The sequence below is a fragment of the Protopterus annectens genome, chromosome 3.part0, assembly GCF_019279795.1.
Source record: "Protopterus annectens isolate FY-2018-M chromosome 3.part0, PAN1.0, whole genome shotgun sequence".
NCBI classification, from domain to species: domain Eukaryota; kingdom Metazoa; phylum Chordata; order Ceratodontiformes; family Protopteridae; genus Protopterus; species Protopterus annectens.
In genome coordinates, this window is record NC_056731.1 from 1,839,128,429 (window position 1) to 1,839,140,873 (window position 12,445).

The 12,445-nt window shown below is 39.0% G+C and overlaps 1 protein-coding gene across 1 annotated transcript in view; it reads left to right on the forward strand.

Moving 5' to 3' along the window:
• LOC122797094 overlaps positions 1-12,445 on the forward strand; it is a 625,096-nt gene that overhangs the window by 497,359 nt on the left and 115,292 nt on the right. The gene's annotated exons all lie outside the window — the stretch shown is intronic.

The window sequence follows — 12,445 nt, forward strand, 5'->3', positions numbered from 1 at the left end:
ATGGCAAGACCATGGACTAAAATTAAATGCCAAGAAATGCATAATAGTATCCTTTGACAAGCATGACCACACTTGTAACTATGACATTGACAACACATTCCTGAAAGTCGATCCTATAGTCAGGAATCTGGGAATCTTTATTGACAATGAACTGTCCTTTCATCACCACATAACCATAGTGTAAGGTGGTTCTTTTTCACTGCACAGATTATATCTAAAGGTATGGTGCCCAGGTCCATGGATGTAATCATTCAGCTGTACTCTTCGTCCATTTTGCTGATCATTGAATACAATGCCCCTTTTGGTATGTGCCTCTGCAAGCACTTGGCACAACTGGAAAGACCACAACTATTTCTTACTAAAAATTCAAGGGTCTAAATCATAAAAAACTATGCAGACCATCTCAAAGCTTTGTCCCTTTTCTTGGTATCAGGTACTAGGAGATGAACTCTGTTTTGCATATAGAGCTTTAACAGACCCTATCCTGGTAGGCCTATTGCACAATTACAAGTCCAGTGGTAGTGTAAACACCTAATCAAGGCATCTCAATCTCCTTTGAGATATAAACAGGCCATGCTGGAGGATAGATATGTATCACAGAGAGTACTGCTCCTATGGAACTGTCTTCCAGTCCGTATAAAATAAAGTACTTCTGTTACTCTATTCAAATGAAATTTGTATGACTGGATGGGAAACCATAAATTCACCCCTGGTTTAGCAACCATTTCCCTTATGGAACGCGGCAGCATGTAAATGCCCCAGTATATCCTTGTTCTGCCTGTCTCTTGGCTAATCATGCACAATATATATGGGCTAAAAAACTACTATGGGAATGCAAGGCTAGTCTCCTTGAGATCTAACTATGAATCTATGAACATGTGTCATGCTCACTGTGATGTGCATAACTCATGCAAATATGTATGGGTACTACATAGTGCACAAGCATCAATTCATAAAGAGTGGCACCTCATGGAGATTTAGGAGTTTTTGTGGCCTGCAAGGGGAGTGGCACCTCATACTTGGTAATGAGATAGACATAGAAGCTGGGCTGACACCAAGCACATGTCGGTAAGGACAGCAGAAACGCAAACCATAGCTTGAGAGATGTGATGGACAGGTAGCATACACATACTACTGCTGAGGTCTCTGGTGTCAGACTTTGCCACCATAGTTGCATTCATGAGAAAAATTGCAGTTGCCCTCTGGTCTGCCTATACAGGTCATGCAGTATGTGCTCATAGGAGAATCTCCTTTTGTGACTGTAAGGCACAGGCCAACCCTTCTTAAAACTGCACAGACCATTGGTGAGACTGCATCACTGTCAGCTCTGAGCCCATGACCTGATCACCTATTATGGGTATCATCCAGCTTGTGGATGACACTGCTTCTTAGGTGAAACTAATGGGATGCCCCATCAGGATCCAAATACACAGTCCTGTATTCTGCCACATCCCTACCATGGGCCATATCAAGCCCTTCATTACAAGCTAATACTGTGAACACTTACGTTAATCTCATCATGGAAACATGTCTCCACTACTGGAGAATATGATACCTGACTCTCCACAACCTCCCAGACTACATGCCTACTGTATTCATTTACTGTGACCCTGCCCTATGTTATAGTGTTGCAGTCACTTTTCATTGTTCTCCCCAACTTGTGTAGCTGATGGTGACTGCACCCAGCCTACTCTCTAACTTGTGTGGTATGCTGATGTCTGATTGGCAGCGTGGACATACAGTGGTAGAAATAGCATGATAAACACTGCCCTGCATAGCCTGGGTGTGATATTGCATGCATCCTTTTATTTTGTGCTCTCTATTTCATGGTTCGTAGCCGTGGACCACATGTGGACTCTTTTCCAATGCTGCATTGAACCGCACCAATCTCTGCCTCATTTGTGATTCTGATGTTGAATTTTCCTCTCCTGACTTCCCACCCCACCCTTCCACTGCTGCTTTTACTTGTATGGCAGGTCCGGCCATGAAATACACCTGCTGCTCCATTTGTTTGAAGGATACCATGTTGTGGATCATGGCATACACAACAGATATCTTACTACATATGTCTAGACTGTATTGCGATGCCTCTCCACAAGTGTCTAAATATCACAAGCATCCAAATGCCTGATCAATTTTATGTTTCTGCATGAGCTGTGTTATAGATAATTTCCTGCATGGTCTGATGGTTGCATATCAGGGTCGTCAGCCCAGGCTCTAGGGCATATCAATTACTGCCTGCAACACATAGTAAAACAACATGTTTTATGTGGCCAACTCCCTGCATGAGACCTACCTGTGTATATAGGCCTGTCTGTCTGGCATGTGTCTGCACCGACCAGCCAGGTGACCCTGTAGGAAGTCCCTTCACAAGATCTGCTGGTATAGCTCTGCCATGTGCCAAATGTTTTAACTGTTTGAACTTCCCAGATGGCACACAAACACATTATAAATAATGCTTTGGGTATTTCAGATCACTTGGCAGTCCAGGGAGTAGAAGCTATATCTGATAATATATTGCAGGCCCTCTGGATGTGGTGGAGCTCCCAGGATATCAAGAACCTAGGAAATACCTTAATGTGCCACATGCTATTGGTTCTCTTCCCTGTTATCTTAAGGAAACAGATATGCTTCTTCACATATTGTAACTTAATGCCTGTGATATCCGTAAGGTGTCTCCTTAAGTCATTAGTAGGTTCCTGTAGCTAAGCTGGTTAATGCTAACATATCTTTGTGTCCACAGGAATAGGCATGTCATGCATACCGTCATGCACACCCCCAGATTCCATTTGATCTGGCATAACTTGAATGGATCCCTTACAGTATTCCTATCCACTCAGAAATGGTCCATAATTTATTGACCTTTCAGGTGCTGATATGTCAGGTGCGGACTGTATCATCTCTATTGGCAATGAAGGCAACAAATTGCAATATTACAATCACTGTCACTGTTGACAACTCCTAGCATATGCTGCTCTGTTTCTGCATCTCCTATTTTTTGCTGTCGTCCACCATGAACCTTGGCTTTCAAGGTGGGTATGCACTGTTTTATATATTTCTAGTCAGACCCCCCCCCCCATTTTGATTTCCTTGAGTGAGTAATGCATGTGACTCATTTGCTTGGGGTCCCTCATTTACATCTCATTATGCGGTTATCAGCATGGACTACATACAGTTCTATTTCAAACATTGTATGTCAGTACTGTTTGTGTCTTAGAATCACCCACATCCTGAGCATGGCCTTTATCCATGCTATTTTGTGCTGCAAAATGCACTAACCTCTTGTGAGTTCTGCCCTGTTTGCTCTGTTTATCCTTTTTCCTGAGAAAATACAACCTCAGAGTTAGTTTATTTAGTAAGCAGTTGTGTGAGGGTACATATTCCACTTCAGAGGTGTGTGTGTGGGGTCTGTATCAGATGAACGAAAAATCTGTTCACCAAATGCGTAATGATCGAAACATCACGGAAATCGAAATTGGTATTGTGGGGGGCTGCACCCCCCACCGCTACATATGTATTCTAACTCCGAGATCGCACTACAGTGAGGAAAGGGCAAATACCCTAATCCTCACTGTACTGAGACCCCACAATACTGTTTTCGATGTCCGTGAAGCTTCGATCTTTAAGTATTCGATGAACGGATTTTTTTGTTCATCTGATATAGACCCATGTGTGTGTGTGGGGGGGGCGGGAGTTCCTTACAAGAAATGGGATTTTTTTATTGCATATTTGGTTATAGCTATGCATAACTTCTGCTGTTTCTTTTAATTTTATGATCTTAAGAAGAGAATGTTTCCAACATTTTCCCTGTTACAGTGATATATATCTTCAAAACAGTTGCAAGTAGTACTGTTATCTCTGCTTTCTAAAAGTAGCAATATAGTATTCATTGCTGCTTGTATTTGTAACATACTTAAGTTAGTATGTGGTACAACAGTTAAATTTTGATTTCTGCTATTTCAAAAAGTGAAGTTAAATCACTCAGAATTTGGAAAGGCAAATGAGGCATCCTTTCTTTATTTGTTAATTGTAAGTAGTCATCATTCTCAGTATACTCAAATTTTCTTATAAAACGATAGTAGTTTTGTGTTTTAGTTTTTATTCAACGAGAGTCAACAAATTAAACCCTAAAATCTGATAGATACCTACTAAAAGACTAAGGGAGCCACTGTCTTTGGATGAAATAAGGTATTATTTGAACTGAAAAGACTAAATGCCGATCTGACATTGAATTGTCCAGATGTTATTAATTGTATTCCTGTACTAGAGTTGGGCACCTATTTTTGTAGAACTAGTGTTACTCTGTATTGAGGCGGCCGCTGTGGTGCAGTGGTTAGCATTGCCACCTCACCACAAGAGGTTCTCCGGTTCAATCCTCAGCTGGGGTGCCTTCTGTGTGGAGTCTGCATGTCCTCCCTGTGGTTGCATGGATTTCCTCCGTGCTCTGTTTTCCTCCCACATCCCAAAGACATGCTGTAGGTGGATTGGACACTCTAAATTGGCCCTAGGTGTGCGTGTGTGTGTGTGTGTGTGTGTGTGTGTGTGTGCCTTCTATGGAAAGTTGGGTGGCGGGCTGGCAATGCGACACCGTAAAACTCCACTGCCAGTCATGAGCGGACAGGTGATCCACTGTGGTGACCCCTAACTGGGAAAAACCGGAAGAAGAAGAAGTGTTACTCTGTATTGAGCACATTGTTATCTAATGTTTGAAAACCACTTTTTGCCAGTCTAGCACTGTAGTAGCTAGGAGTTTTGGTCGTATTAAACTGCAGTTACACTTAAAATAACATAAGAAACATGCAGAGCCAGATTAAGGGGCTACTGTTGCTTTACTTGTTTTATGAAGTTACAAAAGGTACACCCACTGAGACATGTAAGTTCACTTAAGCTTGTTGGTGGTAGTGTTAGTATGTTGCATTTCATTTAATTTTATTTACAAACCTGTGAGACAAATATGTAATCCCTTTAAATGTTATTTCTTCATTAGAGTGAAAAGGTAGACATTTATATACTGAGGTATATATTCATTCATTTGTTTTTCATAATCTGCTTAATCCAGTCTGGGATCACGTAGGACCCAGAGCCTGTCCTGGCACACAGTGGGTACAGGGCAGTGAAACTAATCCTGTGTGAGATGCCAACCCATTACAAGATGCATTCAAACTCTTGTGCCCATGTGGCACCCACACATGGCTTGCACACCTATGGGCAGTGAAAATCCCTGAAGACTCCATACGGAAGGTTTCCAAGCCAAGAACCAAACTGGAGAACCAAGCTCTGTAGTAAGCAATCCTAACCCATCCACCATTGTGTTGCTCCATATGAATGTGATAATACTTAGGTTATTATTGTTAATGTAAGTTCATAGGTTCATAGGCTGCTATCGACCCTAGGGCCCATACAGGCCTAGCCAAAAAATGTACCCTGGCTTTCGCCACCCAAGAAAATTATTTTCCTGTGCCTCTGTCGAGCAGAGCCACAGAAGTGATCCCCGGGGTGAATTTCCCATTTCCCAGCCAATCATCAAGATTTTTCTTGAAGAGTGCCAATGAGGAGCTCTGTTTGACATAGATAGGTAGTCTGTTCCAGAGTATGGGAAGTCTCTGGGACAGGAATCTATCACTCCAGCATGTTCTGTTTATTGTGGTGACAAGGTAAAGGTCCCTAGAGCGTGTAGCTCGGAGTGATTGGGATTTCTTTAAGTGGAGCATGTCCAACAGCTCTGGGTTTGACATAGCTTTGTATGTTAGGCAGAGATCGCCCCTGAGTAGGCGATATGCAATGGGGTAAAGCTGTAGTTATTTGAGACGGTCTGCATAGGGCATCTGTTTGAGGCCAGTAATCCTCTTTGTGAGGTATTTCTGTGGTCTTTCCAGTTGTTGTAGATGTCTTGTGAGGTACATACCAAAAGGGGCATTATACTCTATAATGGGTCTAATGAGTGATGAGTAGAGGGGAACAATGACCTCTTTTTTTCTGGATGAGAATCCTTTTGTGATGAGATGAGCCACGTAGAAGGATTTCCTGACCACTGTGGCGATGTGATTATCAAAGGAGAGACTACTGTCCACCTGTGTCCCAAGGTCTCTTATCACATTTTCGGCATTAAGTAGACTACCAGCTATGTGGTAGTTCATGGGTACAGAGTTTTTACCAAAGGGGATGACAATACACTTTTTGGCATTGAGCTTCAGGCCATGGCTTTGACACCAGGTATCTGTCTCAGTGAGGCCCTTTTGTAGTTTGTCCACATCGTTAGGAGTTTCGATTATGGCTCCTAGTTTGCAGTCATCTGCAGACTTTGTTAGCCAAAGACCTTCTGTGTTGGCCTGCACTTCAGAGAAGTAGATACCAAACAGGAGAGGACTCAGGACTGAACCCTGTGGTACTCCACTTGTCACTGGTCTGATGTCGGATTTGGAATCCGCTACTTTCACAGTGTGGGTTCTGTCCATGAGCCAGTTGGCAACCCATCTTGTGACATAGGGATTTATACCTAGTTTAGTGAGCTTATCTATAATTCCAGAGTGGAGGATGGTGTCAAGCCTTGGTGAGATCTAGATAAGCTCTGTGAACCATTTTACTCTCATCTATGGCTTTGGTGACTGCTTCAAAGAAGTCAGTCAGGTTTAGGAGACATGATCTGCCTTTTACAAATCCAAACTGAGTAGGGTCCAGAGTTTGGAGATTACCAATGTCTTTGTTTATGAGTTCCATGATGATACGTTCCATGGCCTTGCAGACCAGGCTCGTCAGGCTAATGGGGCAGTAGTTCCCGGGGTCCGTCATGGCTCCCCCTTTGTGGAGTGGGATAACTGTTGTGGTGCGCCATTCAGTGGGTACAAAGCCTGAGGTGAGGCTATGATTGAACATGGTACTTAGGTAGGGTGCCAGTTCATTCTGTAGTTCGTGTAGAACGCAACCTGGGTTAAATAGTAAATAATATGAATTAATTGATAAAATGGTACTGATGCAGATTTTATGGATGTAATATCAATATTTTATAATTTAGTTGCATTCTTTACTACATAATCTATGTTCAGTGATGGAGTATACTAAGATGTCAAGTTCCACTGTACAGGGCACATTTTCTCACTTTCTTGGCAGAGTGACATTTTCCTTGCATAAAAGCATGACATTCCTGATTTGCAACATTGTAACTGCTACCAAAATTTGTATTTGTTTATTCATTTTATGCTACACCATCATTTGTATTTGTTAATTTATTTTTATATATCACACTACAATTGCCACCATGATTTGTATTTGTTTATTTATTTTTATGCCACGCTGCAACAACCACCATGATTTGTATTTTTTTTTATTTTATATGCCACAATATAACTACCACCATGATTTGTATTTGTTTATTTATTTTATATGCCACACTGTAACTACCAGATTTGTATTTCTTTATTTATTTTGTGTGTCACACTATATCACTGTGATTTGTATTTGTCTAAGACTTGTACAATGCAAATGTTTTAGGTACTGAAGTCAGTTCTGTACTTTAATCAATTCTGTACTTTTCTCAAGATTGTATTGTGTATTTTTGTTTGTACTTTGCTAACGTCTGTACTTTGTATTTCTTGTTAATTTGGAGCTTTTCTCCCCAGACCTCCCTGAAAAAGGACCCGTGTCCAGTCAGACCTTCCCAGTAAACAAATGTAAAATAAAATAAATAAATATTTATTTATTTTATGTGTCACAATGTAACTACAACCATGATTTGTATTTGTTTATTTTGTATCACACTGTAACTGTCACCATAATATGTAGTTAGTTATTTATTTATGTTATATGTCACACTATAGCTATCACCATAAATTGTATTTATTTTATATGTCATACAGTGAGTCCCTATCAGTTGATCGAGTTTTCAGAAAGTCAAAATTCATATGGTTGAGACCATATGATCGAGTTTTTGAAAACCCAAAGCTTTTGAGTGAAGATTGCGGTACAGTGTGGATTGGGAAATTTATCCTTTTCCTCACTGTAGTGCAATCTTGGAATTGGTATATATATATATATATATATATGTGTGTGTGTGTGTGTGTGTGTGTGTATATATATATATATATATATATATATATATATATATATATATATATATATATATATATATATATATATAATTTGCAGGGGGTGTGGAGGGTGCAGGGGTGCATGCCCCCCTGCAAAAAATATAAAAAAGGTAGATTTTTGTGAGGGGGCGTTGTCATTTTTTTTTTTTTTTTTTTTTTCAAGTTTTCGGAAACTAGATCATATGGTATCAACCATATGAATTTCGAGTTTCTGAAAACTCAGTCATCTGACATAGACCTCATACAGTAACTACCACCATGATTTGTATTTATTTCTTTTATATGCCACACTGTAACTACCACCATAATTTGTATTTGTTTATTTTATGTCATATGGTAACTACCACTATAATTGGTATTTATTTATTTTATATGCCACACTGTAACTGCCATCACTATTTGTATTTGTTCCATATGCCACATTGTAACTGCCACCATAATTTGTATTTATTTGTTTTGTATGCCACACTGTAGTTACCACCAAAATTTGTATTTGCTTATTCATTTTATATGCTACACTGTAACTACCACCATAATTTGTATTTGTTTACTTATTTTGTGTCAGTGTAACAACCATGATTTGTATTTGTTTATTTTCTTCAGTTTCCTGTGCTATTCCCCAAATATCACAAAATTCAGCCTGTCTTTTTAGGTGCTTGTGGTAGCATAGCTGGGGCTACTTTAGGTTAGAGCCATACCTGCCGTGATCACATCATGTGTTTCCCGAATAGGCCCCTTGAATATACTCACTGATCTTCTGCAGCTGATACTCACTGATGCTCAGTTGTCTGTCTTTGATGTTGACATTTGTATTTTAAGTAAAATATGTGCTCTTGAAGTTCCTAAAGTCACAGGGGCTGTAATGTGTTTTTTTAGACAAGATCAGATGAGCTGTTAAGTACGTATCTGTCTCTCCTTTTAGAAACCCAATGCTCTCCTGCAATTGTGGAACTCTGTCTATGTACTTGGCTGTAACAGACTGCTTTTTGTTATCTCTTATGTAAATAATATGACAAGCATACCTCTCAATTGTGCCCCATTACAACAAATATTCTTCATTTTGAGTCTTTTTTGTTTGGGAGGACTTTATCTTTGTTGTCGAAATGTATTACTTTTCCCTTTTTTTCTCACCTGTCATTAAAGGTTCCCATACTAGTCTAGAAGGACAGTCATTTGCCATTGAGGAATTACTAGCAACAAGGTAAAATATGCCACTATAGGTACTCCTCCACTGACAGTACCTCTGTTGTAATTTTGCCTCTGTACGTTTGGATATTTGCATGTTGGAGATTAGTAATCTAACCCCTATTTCTCTGCAGCCGTTTCTCAGTTCTTAGTACTCCATCCAGTCTACAAAGGCATCCATGGATGTGAATGTCTGTTATTATGAAATATTAAAATATCTAAAACTGTACAGTGTTTCATATTGATATTTAAGGGGAGACTATATTTAGCTGTATAGGACATTTACAAACATCTACCTCTGGAATGCTTGTGGCTATCAAAGAGTAATACAGAATCATCAGACAGCCTTTGTAGGAGATGAGAGGATGTACTAATTGGCTGTCTGAGAGGATAGCTGATGCCTAGAATAGACAAAATTACATTAAAGCAAGTGCTGGTTTAGATATTGTTAAGACTGACTTGGGCACAATATGGGGATGGCTGTTCTGGCATAATGTGGGGCTGGAACAGCATTATTACCTATGTCTGAAATGTTTGTATGCTTGTATGTATGTGCAGCTTGTTAAGACTTTCCAAAAATGAGGCCCTCACTTAAACCACCAAGAAGACATATCTGTTTCCCACAGAATTTAAATCACCCTTTTAACCAGCAGATAAAGTTGAGTTAAATACTTCTTACTGAAAGCATTTTTTCTGCTTGCTGTTATTTCATAACATAAGGATTTCATAGCAAACCACCTCATTAGGTATTCCACAGGGAAAGGGTATCACTGAATATAAATTTACCATTATTGTCAAAAATGGAAATTGCCAGAGCAGAAAGCCTGTAAATATTAAACAGTAAAGGGATGGTCAACTTATAAAGGTCAAAAGAGTAACAGCTATGGTAGTGGCAGGCAACCAGATATTGGCATTTGACAGCTTTGCAGAGTGAGAGTACACTGTTGAGTGGACTGGCAGGCAAGCAGCTAGGTGTTTATATAAAATGGAGTTGAAAAAAATTATGTGACTGAGTAAATATTATTTTATTTTGATTTATTTTGTTGTAGTTAGACATTTTTGAGATGTGCACAGGCAAGAAATTAGCTATAATTGTTGGGTACATGAAGCAATGTGTTGAAGAAAATGACTGACTACTGTCATTGGTCATTTACTCTAGCTTTACATGACTAATGTGATTTTTTTGACACAAGATGGAATACTTACTGTGACTACCATTTATGTGACACAAAGTTCAAATACATTTACTGCATGGCTATTATTTTTTGTCACAGTCAGATGTATATGTAGAGTGCCAACAATTTATACAAATATACTTCACCCTGTCTTTATCTGCTTATTTTAAACAAAAATCTGGGGGTTCAGGACTGCTGTACATTTGTGTGAAGTTAAGCTGAAAGCATAATGTGGCAACAGTTGACTACTGTATGTTTGTGTAAAACAAACTTGAAATGCGTTATTGTCATCATTTTTTTTACATTCATATCTGAGGTATACTGCATTAGCAAAGAGGCACTGATGGATGGATGTGGGAGATTGTGAATGAAAGTAATTTACTCTCTTTCTATCTGCACAGTATAATTTGATGGGAAGTAAGATGGAATACTTTACTGTGCCTATTGTGTGTTTGTGAGAAAATTTGAAATACGTTATAGTGGTCATTATTTTTTATGTCAATCAGACGTCTGAGTGAGGTGTACTTAGGTTACAACATGGCTGTAACTGCAGGGTGGGTGTGAGGGCTGATTGCGAATGAAAGAAATTGTTCATCTGCTCATTTCAAACAGTTGTTAATCTGGCTTTGGTAAACTAGTATGCATTTATATGAAGTATGCTGGAATACTGTACCATGGCTTCTGCATGTTTATCTGAAACAAAGCTGAGCTGTGTTAATGTGGTCATTACTATCATTATGATTATTATTTTATCATGAACAGGCATCTGAGGTGCACTGATTCAACAATGTAGCTGTAATTACTAGGTATGAAGGCTGTATGTAGACGAAAATATCTCAATTTACTGCTGTGTTTAAGTTAAGCAGTCTATAGTTTGGCTTTAAGGAGCTAGTATACATTTGCATCAAGCAACTTAGAATACTTTGGCCATTTTTTTATTAGAATCATACATATGAAGTATGCACAGTCAAATTGGCTGTAGATGAATTATAATGGCAGCAGTTTAGTCTTTTATAGCTAAAATGTTTTGAAGTGGGTATTTTTTGTTATTATTGGTTAGTACATTTAGCTTTACCTCTTGCTATAAAAATGCTTAAGACTACAAACTTAAAACACACTCAAGCAAATGTCACTTTATTAAACAATTAATTGTTTATTAAGCAATAAATATAATGTAAAATAAACTAGTAGGGAAGCATTCATTTTAAATAATTAGAAAAGTGACTCCAAAAGAACATGCACAATTACACATGGTCCTAGAAAGGGTGTGGGGCCCACTATTTGAAAATTGCTTCTCTCCCAGTAATTCAGAAATCCTGTTCAACTCTGTTTTCTCCCTCTTGTTACCCCCAGTGTAATTTCAGTTCTGTTTTCTGGAATTTTATCCAAAATTTCTCATCATTATATATCTTATTTTAGACCCTATTGTGACTGATGTCGGCTGATGATGCACCCATTCTTGTCTCCAGCTGTCCCTTACTCCCTATATTTGTACAGCACCCCTGTTTACTCTAGAACAAGAGCCACTCAAATCCTGCTGATATCCATGCTGAGCCCTTTCTAGTATGGTGCCTTGCTTCATATGGATACTGTTTCTGTTTACTGAACCACTTGCCACAGAATCACCCAATTTCCTCGGCCTCCTAAAACATTGTACATGTGTATGTGTCTGTGTGTGTGTGGGGGGGGGGGTGGATTTGTGCCTGTACTAAAATACAAATATTCACACATGAATCAGTTTATTCCTAGGAAGCATGTTTGTCCAAACTAGAGTTTGATTGATTTGTACTTGGAACTTCCAGTTTACATAATTTGACAGTATGTAGCATAAGAAGAGAGAGATTATGATATTTACTTGTACACCCACCTTAATGTTGTATAACAGTCTAAGTTGCCACAACTTCAGAATATGTATGTAAAGCTAAGGGTTTTTAATGCTTTTATATAGTGTTATTTTGTGTGTGTGTGTGTGTGTGTGTGTGTGTGTGTGTGTGTGTGTGT